Source organism: Rhipicephalus microplus, unplaced genomic scaffold (assembly GCF_043290135.1).
Source record: "Rhipicephalus microplus isolate Deutch F79 unplaced genomic scaffold, USDA_Rmic scaffold_304, whole genome shotgun sequence".
NCBI classification, from domain to species: domain Eukaryota; kingdom Metazoa; phylum Arthropoda; class Arachnida; order Ixodida; family Ixodidae; genus Rhipicephalus; species Rhipicephalus microplus.
Window position 1 is genome coordinate 65,001 of NW_027464873.1, and position 15,000 is coordinate 80,000.

General features: G+C 63.0%; 1 non-coding gene across 1 annotated transcript; it reads left to right on the forward strand.

Moving 5' to 3' along the window:
* The first annotated feature begins 11,632 nt into the window (after nt 1-11,632).
* Nucleotides 11,633-13,447, forward strand: LOC142793505 (small subunit ribosomal RNA). The gene has a single exon (XR_012891589.1). It is a non-coding gene; the product is annotated as a small subunit ribosomal RNA (ribosomal RNA).
* The last annotated feature ends 1,553 nt before the right edge of the window (nt 13,448-15,000 follow it).

Here is a 15,000-nt window from a genome sequence, read left to right on the forward strand (position 1 = left end):
TTTTCGCGCCGCCCCGGCTGACGCGGTTTCGTGCCGCCCCGGCAGACGCAGTTCGGACTTAGCACTTTTCGGCTGTGCCTGGCTGGCGGCCCACTCACTCGATCGCCATGTCTGTTTGCCACAGTTTTCCCGGTGGTGCCGCACCCGGGCTCGCCCCGGCTGACGCAGTTTTCGCGCCGCCCCGGCTGACGCGGTTTCGTGCCGCCCCGGCAGACGCGGTTTTCGCGCCGCCCCGGCTGACGCGGTTTCGTGCCGCCCCGGCAGACGCAGTTCGGACTTAGCACTTTTCGGCTGTGCCTGGCTGGCGGCCCACTCACTCGATCGCCATGTCTGTTTGCCACAGTTTTCCCGGTGGTGCCGCACCCGGGCTCGCCCCGGCTGACGCAGTTTTCGCGCCGCCCCGGCTGACGCGGTTTCGTGCCGCCCCGGCAGACGCGGTTTTCGCGCCGCCCCGGCTGACGCGGTTTCGTGCCGCCCCGGCAGACGCAGTTCGGACTTAGCACTTTTCGGCTGTGCCTGGCTGGCGGCCCACTCACTCGATCGCCATGTCTGTTTGCCACAGTTTTCCCGGTGGTGCCGCACCCGGGCTCGCCCCGGCAGACGCGTTTTTTTTTTCTTTCGCCCCGGCTGACGCAGTTTTCGCGCCGCCCCGGCTGACGCGGTTTCGTGCCGCCCCGGCAGACGCGGTTTTTTGCGCCGCCCCGGCTGACGCGGTTTTTGCCGCCCCGGCTGACGCAGTTCGGACTTAGCACTTTTCGGCTGTGCCTGGCTGGCGGCCCACTCACTCGATCGCCATGTCTGTTTGCCACAGTTTTCCCGGTGGTGCCGCACCCGGGCTCGCCCCGGCTGACGCAGTTTTCGCGCCGCCCCGGCTGACGCGGTTTCGTGCCGCCCCGGCAGACGCGGTTTTCGCGCCGCCCCGGCTGACGCGGTTTCGTGCCGCCCCGGCAGACGCAGTTCGGACTTAGCACTTTTCGGCTGTGCCTGGCTGGCGGCCCACTCACTCGATCGCCATGTCTGTTTGCCACAGTTTTCCCGGTGGTGCCGCACCCGGGCTCGCCCCGGCTGACGCAGTTTTCGCGCCGCCCCGGCTGACGCGGTTTCGTGCCGCCCCGGCAGACGCGGTTTTCGCGCCGCCCCGGCTGACGCGGTTTCGTGCCGCCCCGGCAGACGCAGTTCGGACTTAGCACTTTTCGGCTGTGCCTGGCTGGCGGCCCACTCACTCGATCGCCATGTCTGTTTGCCACAGTTTTCCCGGTGGTGCCGCACCCGGGCTCGCCCCGGCTGACGCAGTTTTCGCGCCGCCCCGGCTGACGCGGTTTCGTGCCGCCCCGGCAGACGCGGTTTTCGCGCCGCCCCGGCTGACGCGGTTTCGTGCCGCCCCGGCAGACGCAGTTCGGACTTAGCACTTTTCGGCTGTGCCTGGCTGGCGGCCCACTCACTCGATCGCCATGTCTGTTTGCCACAGTTTTCCCGGTGGTGCCGCACCCGGGCTCGCCCCGGCTGACGCAGTTTTCGCGCCGCCCCGGCTGACGCGGTTTCGTGCCGCCCCGGCAGACGCGGTTTTCGCGCCGCCCCGGCTGACGCGGTTTCGTGCCGCCCCGGCAGACGCAGTTCGGACTTAGCACCTTTCGGCTGTGCCTGGCTGGCGGCCCACTCACTCGATCGCCATGTCTGTTTGCCACAGTTTTCCCGGTGGTGCCGCACCCGGGCTCGCCCCGGCAGACGCGTTTTTTTTTTCTTTCGCCCCGGCTGACGCAGTTTTCGCGCCGCCCCGGCTGACGCGGTTTCGTGCCGCCCCGGCAGACGCGGTTTTTTGCGCCGCCCCGGCTGACGCGGTTTTTGCCGCCCCGGCTGACGCAGTTCGGACTTAGCACTTTTCGGCTGTGCCTGGCTGGCGGCCCACTCACTCGATCGCCATGTCTGTTTGCCACAGTTTTCCCGGTGGTGCCGCACCCGGGCTCGCCCCGGCTGACGCAGTTTTCGCGCCGCCCCGGCTGACGCGGTTTCGTGCCGCCCCGGCAGACGCGGTTTTCGCGCCGCCCCGGCTGACGCGGTTTCGTGCCGCCCCGGCAGACGCAGTTCGGACTTAGCACTTTTCGGCTGTGCCTGGCTGGCGGCCCACTCACTCGATCGCCATGTCTGTTTGCCACAGTTTTCCCGGTGGTGCCGCACCCGGGCTCGCCCCGGCTGACGCAGTTTTCGCGCCGCCCCGGCTGACGCGGTTTCGTGCCGCCCCGGCAGACGCGGTTTTCGCGCCGCCCCGGCTGACGCGGTTTCGTGCCGCCCCGGCAGACGCAGTTCGGACTTAGCACTTTTCGGCTGTGCCTGGCTGGCGGCCCACTCACTCGATCGCCATGTCTGTTTGCCACAGTTTTCCCGGTGGTGCCGCACCCAGGCTCGCCCCGGCAGACGCGTTTTTTTTTTCTTTCGCCCCGGCTGACGCAGTTTTCGCGCCGCCCCGGCTGACGCGGTTTCGTGCCGCCCCGGCAGACGCGGTTTTTTTGCGCCGCCCCGGCTGACGCGGTTTTTGCCGCCCCGGCTGACGCAGTTCGGACTTAGCACTTTTCGGCTGTGCCTGGCTGGCGGCCCACTCACTCGATCGCCATGTCTGTTTGCCACAGTTTTCCCGGTGGTGCCGCACCCGGGCTCGCCCCGGCTGACGCAGTTTTCGCGCCGCCCCGGCTGACGCGGTTTCGTGCCGCCCCGGCAGACGCGGTTTTCGCGCCGCCCCGGCTGACGCGGTTTCGTGCCGCCCCGGCAGACGCAGTTCGGACTTAGCACTTTTCGGCTGTGCCTGGCTGGCGGCCCACTCACTCGATCGCCATGTCTGTTTGCCACAGTTTTCCCGGTGGTGCCGCACCCGGGCTCGCCCCGGCTGACGCAGTTTTCGCGCCGCCCCGGCTGACGCGGTTTCGTGCCGCCCCGGCAGACGCGGTTTTCGCGCCGCCCCGGCTGACGCGGTTTCGTGCCGCCCCGGCAGACGCAGTTCGGACTTAGCACTTTTCGGCTGTGCCTGGCTGGCGGCCCACTCACTCGATCGCCATGTCTGTTTGCCACAGTTTTCCCGGTGGTGCCGCACCCGGGCTCGCCCCGGCTGACGCAGTTTTCGCGCCGCCCCGGCTGACGCGGTTTCGTGCCGCCCCGGCAGACGCGGTTTTCGCGCCGCCCCGGCTGACGCGGTTTCGTGCCGCCCCGGCAGACGCAGTTCGGACTTAGCACTTTTCGGCTGTGCCTGGCTGGCGGCCCACTCACTCGATCGCCATGTCTGTTTGCCACAGTTTTCCCGGTGGTGCCGCACCCGGGCTCGCCCCGGCAGACGCGTTTTTTTTTTTTCTTTCGCCCCGGCTGACGCAGTTTTCGCGCCGCCCCGGCTGACGCGGTTTCGTGCCGCCCCGGCAGACGCGGTTTTTTGCGCCGCCCCGGCTGACGCGGTTTTTGCCGCCCCGGCTGACGCAGTTCGGACTTAGCACTTTTCGGCTGTGCCTGGCTGGCGGCCCACTCACTCGATCGCCATGTCTGTTTGCCACAGTTTTCCCGGTGGTGCCGCACCCGGGCTCGCCCCGGCTGACGCAGTTTTCGCGCCGCCCCGGCTGACGCGGTTTCGTGCCGCCCCGGCAGACGCGGTTTTCGCGCCGCCCCGGCTGACGCGGTTTCGTGCCGCCCCGGCAGACGCAGTTCGGACTTAGCACTTTTCGGCTGTGCCTGGCTGGCGGCCCACTCACTCGATCGCCATGTCTGTTTGCCACAGTTTTCCCGGTGGTGCCGCACCCGGGCTCGCCCCGGCTGACGCAGTTTTCGCGCCGCCCCGGCTGACGCGGTTTCGTGCCGCCCCGGCAGACGCGGTTTTCGCGCCGCCCCGGCTGACGCGGTTTCGTGCCGCCCCGGCAGACGCAGTTCGGACTTAGCACTTTTCGGCTGTGCCTGGCTGGCGGCCCACTCACTCGATCGCCATGTCTGTTTGCCACAGTTTTCCCGGTGGTGCCGCACCCGGGCTCGCCCCGGCTGACGCAGTTTTCGCGCCGCCCCGGCTGACGCGGTTTCGTGCCGCCCCGGCAGACGCGGTTTTCGCGCCGCCCCGGCTGACGCGGTTTCGTGCCGCCCCGGCAGACGCAGTTCGGACTTAGCACTTTTCGGCTGTGCCTGGCTGGCGGCCCACTCACTCGATCGCCATGTCTGTTTGCCACAGTTTTCCCGGTGGTGCCGCACCCGGGCTCGCCCCGGCTGACGCAGTTTTCGCGCCGCCCCGGCTGACGCGGTTTCGTGCCGCCCCGGCAGACGCGGTTTTCGCGCCGCCCCGGCTGACGCGGTTTCGTGCCGCCCCGGCAGACGCAGTTCGGACTTAGCACCTTTCGGCTGTGCCTGGCTGGCGGCCCACTCACTCGATCGCCATGTCTGTTTGCCACAGTTTTCCCGGTGGTGCCGCACCCGGGCTCGCCCCGGCAGACGCGTTTTTTTTTCTTTCGCCCCGGCTGACGCAGTTTTCGCGCCGCCCCGGCTGACGCGGTTTCGTGCCGCCCCGGCAGACGCGGTTTTTTGCGCCGCCCCGGCTGACGCGGTTTTTGCCGCCCCGGCTGACGCAGTTCGGACTTAGCACTTTTCGGCTGTGCCTGGCTGGCGGCCCACTCACTCGATCGCCATGTCTGTTTGCCACAGTTTTCCCGGTGGTGCCGCACCCGGGCTCGCCCCGGCTGACGCAGTTTTCGCGCCGCCCCGGCTGACGCGGTTTCGTGCCGCCCCGGCAGACGCGGTTTTCGCGCCGCCCCGGCTGACGCGGTTTCGTGCCGCCCCGGCAGACGCAGTTCGGACTTAGCACTTTTCGGCTGTGCCTGGCTGGCGGCCCACTCACTCGATCGCCATGTCTGTTTGCCACAGTTTTCCCGGTGGTGCCGCACCCGGGCTCGCCCCGGCTGACGCAGTTTTCGCGCCGCCCCGGCTGACGCGGTTTCGTGCCGCCCCGGCAGACGCGGTTTTCGCGCCGCCCCGGCTGACGCGGTTTCGTGCCGCCCCGGCAGACGCAGTTCGGACTTAGCACTTTTCGGCTGTGCCTGGCTGGCGGCCCACTCACTCGATCGCCATGTCTGTTTGCCACAGTTTTCCCGGTGGTGCCGCACCCGGGCTCGCCCCGGCAGACGCGTTTTTTTTTTCTTTCGCCCCGGCTGACGCAGTTTTCGCGCCGCCCCGGCTGACGCGGTTTCGTGCCGCCCCGGCAGACGCGGTTTTTTTGCGCCGCCCCGGCTGACGCGGTTTTTGCCGCCCCGGCTGACGCAGTTCGGACTTGGCACTTTTTGGCTGAGCCTGGCTGGTGGCCCACTCACTCGATCGCCATGTCTGTTAGCCACAGTTTTCCCGGTGGTGCCGCACCCGGGCTCGCCCCGGCTGACGCAGTTTTCGCGCCGCCCCGGCAGACGCGGTTTTCGCGCCGCCCCGGCTGACGCGGTTTTTGCCGCCCCGGCTGACGCAGTTCGGACTTGGCACTTTTTGGGCTGAGCCTGGCTGGCGGCCCACTCACTCGATCGCCATGTCTGTTTGCCACAGTCTTCCCGGTGGTGCCGCACCCGGGCTCGCCCCGGCAGACGCGTTTTTTTTTTCTTTCGCCCCGGCAGACGTGGTTCCCCCCCCCCCCCCCCTTTTCGCTCGCCCCGGCTGACGAGGTTTTCGCGCCGCCCCGGCTGACGCAGTTTTCGCGCCGCCCCGGCTGACGCGGTTTCGTGCCGCCCCGGCTGACGCGGTTTTCGCGCCGCCCCGGCTGACGCGGTTTTTGCGTCGCCCCGGCTGACACGGTTCGGACTTTGCACTTTTCGGCTGTGCCTGGCTGGCGGCCCACTCACTCGATCGCCATGTCTGTTTGCCACAGTTTTCCCGGTGGTGCCGCACCCGGGCTTGCCCCGGCAGACGCGTTTTTTTTTTCTTTTCGCCCCGGCTGACGCAGTTTTCGCCCCGCCCCGGCTGACGCGGTTTCGTGCCGCCCCGGCAGACGCGGTTTTTTGCGCCGCCCCGGCTGACGCGGTTTTTGCCGCCCCGGCTGACGCAGTTCGGACTTTGCACTTTTTGGCTGAGCCTGGCTGGCGGCCCACTCACTCGATCGCCATGTCTGTTTGCCACAGTTTTCCCGGTGGTGCCGCACCCGGGCTCGCCCCGGCAGACGCGTTTTTTTTTTCCTTCGCCCCGGCAGACGTGGTTCCCCCCCCCCCCTCCGTCTTTCTTTTTGTTTTTTTTTTTCGCCGCGGCTGAAGTGGATTTTTCGGTGCCTCGACGCCCCGGTAGTCGCGGTTTTTCCGTTTCCGCACGGCCCCGGCTGACGCTGCTCGGTCACAGTCGCCTTTTGTGAGGATTGCAGACTTCTTGAGCGCGGGTGTTTTTTTTTTGTTGTTGTTGTTGTTTTATTACGCATTCGCTCCAGCAGACGCTGTTTAGACTTTTTGTTTCCTCTTTTATCCTGCGACGAGGTGACGAGGTTTATTCGGTGCCCCGCCGCCCCGGCTGAAGTGATTTTTCCTGTCCCGTGCCGCCCCGGCTGACGCGGTTGGGACTTCGCGTTTGTTCGGCCGCCACGGGTTTTGGCGCACTCGCTCGGTTGCTTGTTGTTGCCACTTGTTGCGAACCCAGGTTTCTTGAGCGAGCGCGGGCGTTTTTTCTTCCTTTCTTTCTTTGTTCTATGTGTTAGCGAATCGGCCTTTAATATCACACGAGGACTCACAACCAACAATTTTCAGTTTGAAGTGTAAAAAATCTGCAGGTGTTGACGTAACTGACTTGCCCCGTACCCTTGAGTACATCCATGAAGTTCTCGTAGTACTACTAAATCGCATTATTCCAAGTGGAGAAATTCCCATAAACTTGCAAACCTCTACACGAAAATCGGTGCGCGTGATAAAGTTGAAAATTATCGTCCGATATCAAATGTGCCTTCTATAACACAAATTCTAGGAAAAAAAAAAAAAAACACTTGTTCGCCGTTTTCTGCGCCGTGACTGGCAGCACTCCGGCGAAGCGAAACGGGGTCGATTCGAGCACGATATCGGCGTCTTTCGACGTGCTCGCCGGCGACCGTCGCACGAGTACGTCGCACGAGCGCGTCTGCCGGGGCGCCGTTTGCGAAGCCGACGCAAAAGTGGGAACCGCCGCTCGGATGATCGCCGCTTTCGGCAGAGTGAGTGTTGGCACTCCGGGGAAGCGAAACAGCGTGAATGCGCCCACGAAATCGGCGTATTTTGAAGTGCCCGCCGGCGACCGTCGCACGAGTACGGTAAACCGCGTCAGCCGGGGCGTAGTTCGGGACGCCGACGAAAAAGTGGGAAGCGCAACTCGGATCTTCGCCGTTTTTGCAGGAGTGAGTGGCGGCCCTCCTGCGAGACCAAGAAGCATCGATTCGTGCACGAATTCGGCGCCTTTCGACGTGATCGCCGGCGACCGTCGCTCGAGTAGGGCAAACCGCGTCTGCCGGGGCGGGCTTCGGGACGCCGATGCGAAAGTGGGAAACGCTGCTCGGATGTTCGCCGTTTTTGGCCGAGTGAGTGCTGGCACTCGGGCGAAGCCAAACGGGGCCGATTACGGCACGATATCGGCGTCTTTCGACGTGCCCGGCGGCGACCGTCGCACGAGTACGGTAAACCGCGTCAGCCCGGGCGGAGTTCGGGACGCCGATGCGAAAGTGGAGAACGCCGCTCGGATCTTCGCCGTTTTTGGAGGAGTGAGTGGCGGCACTCCGGAGAAGCCAAGGAGCGCCAATTAGCGCACGATATCGGCGTCTTTCGACGCGCTCACCGGCGACCGTCGAACGAGTAGGGCAAACCGCGTCTGCCGGGGCGGGGTTTACGACGCCGACGCAAAAGTGGGAACCGCCGCTCGGATGTTGGCCGTTTTTGGCAGAGTGAGTGCTGGCACACCGGCGACGCGAAAGAGCGCGAAAGCGCCCACGAAAGTGGCGTATTTGGACGTGCTTGACGGCGACCGCTGCAGGAGTACGAAAAACCACGTCAGCCGGGGCGAGCGACCCACGGCGGTCTGGGTGCTTATCGCTGCTATTATAGGGGCACCCCGGCAGACGCAGAAAAAAAAAATTTTTTTTCGACCTTCTTTTTTGCTGGTCGAGCTCGGGTAACCCAGGTCGCAATGGGAGCCGCGCACGAAAGCGGCGTCGCGAGACGCGTTCGCGGTCGCTAGTCGCACGAGCTCGGCAACCGCGTCAGCCGGCGCGGAGTTCGGGATGCCGACGGCTAAGTGGGTACCGCTGCTCGGATGTTCGCCGTTTTTGGCCGAGTGAGTGCTGGCACTCCGGCGAAGCGAAACGGGGCCGATTCGGGCACGATATCCGCGTATTTCGACGTGCTCGCCGGCGACCGTCGCACGAGTACGGCAAAGCGCGTCTGCCGGGGCGAGGTTTGCGATGCCGACGAAAAAGTGGGAAGCGCCGCTCGGATCTTCGCCGTTTTTGCAGGAGTGAGTGGCGGCCCTCCTGCGAGACCAAGAAGCATCGACTCGCGCACGATATCGGTGTCTTTCGACGTGCCCGCCGGCCACCGCCGCACGAGTACGGCAAACCGCGTATGCCGGGGCGGGGTTGGCGACGCCGACGCAAAAGTGGGAACCGCCACTAGGATGTTCGCCGTTTTTGGCAGAGTGAGTGCTGGCACACCGGCGACGCGAAAGAGCGCGAAAGCGCCCACGAAAGTGGCGTATTTGGACGTGCTTGACGGCGACCGCTGCAGGAGTACGAAAAACCACGTCAGCCGGGGCGAGCGACCCACGGCGGTCTGGGTGCTTATCGCTGCTATTATAGGGGCACCCCGGCAGACGCAGAAAAAAAAAATTTTTTTTCGACCTTCTTTTTTGCTGGTCGAGCTCGGGTAACCCAGGTCGCAATGGGAGCCGCGCACGAAAGCGGCGTCGCGAGACGCGTTCGCGGTCGCTAGTCGCACGAGCTCGGCAACCGCGTCAGCCGGCGCGGAGTTCGGGATGCCGACGGCTAAGTGGGTACCGCTGCTCGGATGTTCGCCGTTTTTGGCCGAGTGAGTGCTGGCACTCCGGCGAAGCGAAACGGGGCCGATTCGGGCACGATATCGGCGTATTTCGACGTGCTCGCCGGCGACCGTCGCACGAGTACGGCAAAGCGCGTCTGCCGGGGCGAGGTTTGCGATGCCGACGAAAAAGTGGGAAGCGCCGCTCGGATCTTCGCCGTTTTTGCAGGAGTGAGTGGCGGCCCTCCTGCGAGACCAAGAAGCATCGACTCGCGCACGATATCGGTGTCTTTCGACGTGCCCGCCGGCCACCGCCGCACGAGTACGGCAAACCGCGTATGCCGGGGCGGGGTTGGCGACGCCGACGCAAAAGTGGGAACCGCCACTAGGATGTTCGCCGTTTTTGGCAGAGTGAGTGCTGGCACTCCGGCGAAGCGAAAGAGCGCGAATGCGCCCACGAAAGTGGCGTGTTTGGACGTGCTTGACGACGACCACCGCAGGAAAACGAAAAACCACGTCAGCCGGGGCGAGCGACCCATGGCGGTCTGGGTGCTTATCGCTGCTATTATAGGGGCACCCCGGCAGACGCAAAAAAAAAAAATTTTTTTTCGACATTCTTTCTTGCTCGTCGACCTCGGGTGACCCAGGTCGCAGTGGGAGCCGCGCACGAAAGCGGCGTCGCGAGACGGCTTCGCGGTCGCTAGTCGCACGAGCTCGGCAACCGCGTCTGCCGGGGCGGAGTTCGGGACGCCGACGGCTAAGTGGGAACCGCCGCTCGGATGTTCGCCGTTTGTGGCCGAGTGAGTGCTGGCACTCCGGCGAAGCCAAACGGGGCCGATTCCGGCACGATATCGGCGTCTTTCTACGTGCTCGCCGGCGACCGTCGCACGAGTACGGCAAAGTGCGTCTGCCGGGGCGGGGTTTGCGACGCGTACGCAATAGTGAGAACCGTCGCTCGGATGTTCGTCGTCTTTCGCCGAGCCAGTGCTGGCACTCCGGCGAAGCCGAACGGAGCCGATTCGGGCACGATATCGGCGTCTTTCCACGTGCTCGCCGGCGACCGTCGCACGAGTACGGTAAACCGCGTCAGCCGGGGCGGAGTTCGGGACGCCGATGCGAAAGTGGGAAGCGCCGCTCGGATCTTCGCCGTTTTTGGAGGAGTCAGTGGCGGCACTCCGGTGAAGCCAAGGTGCGCCAATTCGCGCACGATATCGGCGTCTTTCGACGTGCCCGCCGGCCACCGTCGCACGAGTACGGCAAACCTCGTCTGCCGGGGCGGGGTTTGCGACGCCGACGCAAAAGTGGGAACCGCCGCTCGGATGTTCGCCGTTTTTGGCAGAGTGAGTGCTGGCACTCCGGCGAAGCGAAAGAGCGTGAATGCGCCCACGAAAGTAGCGTATTTGGACGTGCTTGACGGCGACCGCCGCAGGAGTACGAAAAACCACGTCAGCCGGGGCGAGCGACCCACGGCGGTCTGGGTGCTTATCGCTGCTATTATAGGGGCACCCCGGCAGACGCAGAAAGAAAAAAAAAAAAATGGGGACATGGCGTGCGTCACCGTGCGGCTTCGCAGCGTTGCCGAAGTCGCCGAGCCCTTCGACTGAGCCGAACGGCGGACAGGGAACGTTGGTCGGCCGTTCTAACCTGTCGGTGCCACGCCGAGACGTCGTTAAGGAAAACCGCGTCGTGGGCCTCTACGACGCCGTCGAGTCGTTGTACGTTTGGTGTCCAGCGTGTCGGCGGCGAGTAGCGGACACGTCGTTCACGACTTCGGTCTTTCGCAGTCGACGCGAACTTGCGGAGAGTCGTGGTGCCTCACGTTTTCGGCAGAAACCGCGGCGGAATTTTCCCGTGCGTGCGCGCACGACCTCGGTGCTGTGCCGTCAGCGTAGTGTTGCACAAACTCGTGGCCTACCCAAGGTGCGGTACGTTTGCGGCCGTATCCTCGGTGGGAATTTCGTGAGTAGGGTCGCAAATTCTACGACCTCGGCGGGTTTGAGAGCGACGTAGACTTGTGGCACGCTCAACGTGCCACACGTTTCGGGGCACACCCGCGGTGAAATTTTCTCGAGTACGCTCGTATTAGTGCCCAAGGAGGTCTGGGTACTTATCGCTGCTATTATGTGGGGGTTCTCGTGAGCGGCGTACGCGAAAGCGACCGGGTGTCTGATATGCGGCGGGCTTCGGCCTCGTCAAGCGTGTCCTCGGGTCTGCTCCAGGGGAATCCACGGCAGTCGTCTGCAGCCTCATCCGCTTGATGCGTTAGGGGCTGGTTGTCGGACGGTGCCGTTTTACCACGATATCGAGGTGTGTTCCGTGTCGTCCTCGGGCGATTCAGATGCGAAAGCGCCGAAGACGCGGGCGTGACCCGTCGTCTGGCGGCTTTGCAGTCTCGGCTCCGTTGCTAGTTCCGGCCGGTCCACCGACAGTGCAGCGGGCTTGGGCAACCCGCACGGCGCGACCGAGTCGATGCAACGAAAAAGAGCGAGCATGAACGTGCTTCTTGCCGCACGGCTCCCACTCGTCTTTCGGGAAGGTTGTGCCGTAGCGAGCTCGAACGCCGTCATCTCGGAGTGCAAAATAAGCGTGTTGGGGCGCCTGAAGGTGGCCTCCGCCGCACACAGACTGCGTCCGGCCCGCCGAAGGCGAGGACGGACGCGCAGTCGAACGATTACCTGGTTGATCCTGCCAGTAATCATATGCTTGTCTCAAAGATTAAGCCATGCATGTCTAAGTACATGCCGAAATAAGGCGAAACCGCGAATGGCTCATTAAATCAGTTATGGTTCCTTAGATCGTTTCTTCCTACTTGGATAACTGTGGCAATTCTAGAGCTAATACATGCAGTGAGCCTGGAGCCCTTTGGGTAACGGGTGCTTTTATTAGACCAAGATCGATCGGGTTTCGGCCCGTATTGTGTGGTGACTCTGGATAACTTTGTGCTGATCGCATGGCCACGAGCCGGCGACGTTTCTTTCAAGTGTCTGCCTTATCAACTTTCGATGGTAGGTTACTTGCTTACCATGGTTGTTACGGGTAACGGAGAATCAGGGTTCGATTCCGGAGAGGGAGCCTGAGAAACGGCTACCACATCCAAGGAAGGCAGCAGGCGCGCAAATTACCCACTCCCGGCACGGGGAGGTAGTGACGAAAAATAACAATACGGGACTCTTTTGAGGCCCCGTAATTGAAATGAGTACACTCTAAATCCTTTAACGAGGATCAATTGGAGGGCAAGTCTGGTGCCAGCAGCCGCGGTAATTCCAGCTCCAATAGCGTATACTAAAGCTGCTGCGGTTAAAAAGCTCGTAGTTGGATCTCAGTTCCAGACGAGTAGTGCATCTACCCGATGCGACGGCTCGGACTGAACATCATGCCGGTTCTTTCTTGGTGCACTTCATTGTGTGCCTCGAGATGGCCGGTGCTTTTACTTTGAAAAAATTAGAGTGCTCAACGCAGGCGAGTCGCCTGAATAAACTTGCATGGAATAATAGAACAAGACCTCGTTTCTGTTCTGTTGGTTTTTGGAATACGAGGTAATGATTAAGAGGGACGGACGGGGGCATTCGTATTGCGGCGCTAGAGGTGAAATTCTTGGACCGTCGCAAGACGAACTACTGCGAAAGCATTTGCCAAGAATGTTTTCATTGATCAAGAACGAAAGTCAGAGGTTCGAAGGCGATCAGATACCGCCCTAGTTCTGACCATAAACGATGCCAACCAGCGATCCGCCTGAGTTACTCAAATGACTCGGCGGGCAGCTTCCGGGAAACCAAAGTATTTGGGTTCCGGGGGAAGTATGGTTGCAAAGCTGAAACTTAAAGGAATTGACGGAAGGGCACCACCAGGAGTGGAGCCTGCGGCTTAATTTGACTCAACACGGGAAAACTTACCCGGCCCGGACACTGGGAGGATTGACAGATTGAGAGCTCTTTCTTGATTCGGTGGATGGTGGTGCATGGCCGTTCTTAGTTGGTGGAGCGATTTGTCTGGTTAATTCCGATAACGAACGAGACTCTAGCCTATTAAATAGGTGCGGGGTTCCCAGCACCTTACAACCTTCTTAGAGGGACAAGCGGCTCCTAGCCGCACGAAACAGAGCAATAACAGGTCTGTGATGCCCTTAGATGTCCGGGGCCGCACGCGCGCTACACTGAAGGAAGCAGCGTGTCTTTATCCCTGTCTGAAAAGACTGGGTAACCCGTGGAACTTCTTTCGTGATTGGGATAGGGGCTTGCAATTGTTCCCCTTGAACGAGGAATTCCCAGTAAGCGCGAGTCATAAGCTCGCGTTGATTACGTCCCTGCCCTTTGTACACACCGCCCGTCGCTACTACCGATTGAATGATTTAGTGAGGTCTTCGGACCGATGTCCGGCGCGGCCTTTCGGTTGCGCCGGTCTGTTGGAAAGATGACCAAACTTGATCATTTAGAGGAAGTAAAAGTCGTAACAAGGTTTCCGTAGGTGAACCTGCGGAAGGATCATTAACGGATTGTGAAGGGTGAGCGCCTCAGCTGCGTCTGCGCCCGACACTTTCTGCCGCTGACCCCGTTTGGACGCGGGGTCGGCTTTTCCCCACGGGGCTGCCTGAATGTGGAGCGGCACCCCGTGACAAATTGTTGCGCCCAGCGGACGCCAACACCGCGACCTTGGACGGTCGGCCAGGTGGCGGACGCGGGTACAAACGGCGCAACGCACTCATAGGTCGGCTTTCGACCCGCCACTGCACCGTGGCTCGAAGCGCTCGAAATGCGCGACCCGACCGCTGCGGGACCGCCTAGTACTGTAAACAGGAGCGGCGGAGCGCGAACGGCGAGTCGTGGTTACGTCGGTAGAAGGCGAGGCTGCGCGTTCCCGAAACGCCAGCCGAGTGCCCTCCCGACCGTTCGAGCGTGCAAGAACGAGACCCGACAATCGCGCGGCGACTGCCAAGTACGAGAGGAACGGCACAAGCGTCGGCGGTCGGTCAAGGAACTGGCGATGTGACGGGTCCGCTGTGCACCAGTGCATACCGTCCCGCCGTCCGCGGCAAGCGCCTCCGCGTCCTCGGGTGACGGAGGCTGCCGGTCGGTTCTTGCAGGCGAGGGATCTCGCTGGCACCGGTTCGCGTTGACGCGCGGCCGGTCATGGCACGGCGATGCGACGGCCGAGGTGCGCAGTACTCGATGGAGGAACCGCACGCTCCGATGACCGTCCCGCCCTCCGCGGCGTATGCGTACCGACCGTAATGGTTGCAGCAGCGCCGGCCGGCTTTTGAATTCGCCACACGAAACACGGTGCGAGATCGCGGTTAGGGGAGCGTCGACGTTGCCAGGCGTTTTGCTTGCTGCCGAGGGAAAGGCGGCACGGCCACGTCGCGCTCGTCGCGATTAGCGGGTCTGCGCGCTTTGGGAAGGTGCCGCAACGACTTGCCGAAAGAGGAAGCACGGAAGAACGAGGGACTTGGACGTCCCGACAATTGAACGCACTTGCGGCCAGGCCCTTGCTGGCTTCGTTCTTCCGCCTCGAGTAGGCTCGTACGCGGCTCCGGCGCCGAAAGTGGTCCTTGGCACCGACTTCGGTGGACGTGGGAAGTGCCGCGCAAGTACGGCGCGCCTGGCTCCACCTGTTGGCTAAAGTAGGCAGCCGGATCGGCATTTTGGTGTGCGGTGGCAAACCGTGGATGCGAAAAAAGCTTGTGCGATTTCGTGGAACAAAAAGCGGGGGTCCCCCTTTTTATGCGGAGGAGACCGACCCGCCTGCCGTGGTGAACCGCGACGCCACGGTAAAAACGGGAGAGGCTTGTCGATGGGACCGTGCATCCCGCGCTCCACGGAGGCCGGGAGGCGGCCGCCCGAGGAAATGTGTAGCCGTCGAGGCCCGCATCTGCGTGCACTCTTATCCAAATGGGTGTACCGCAGGCATTTTCTGGTTAGGCGGGCCAATGAGAGCGAGCACACAACGATACCTACGGGTCCGGCTTGGAGAACCGGCTTCGACGCCTCCCGAGTATTTATAGAGGGGTGGACCACGAAAGCACTCGCAAGTAGCGAAAGCGAAA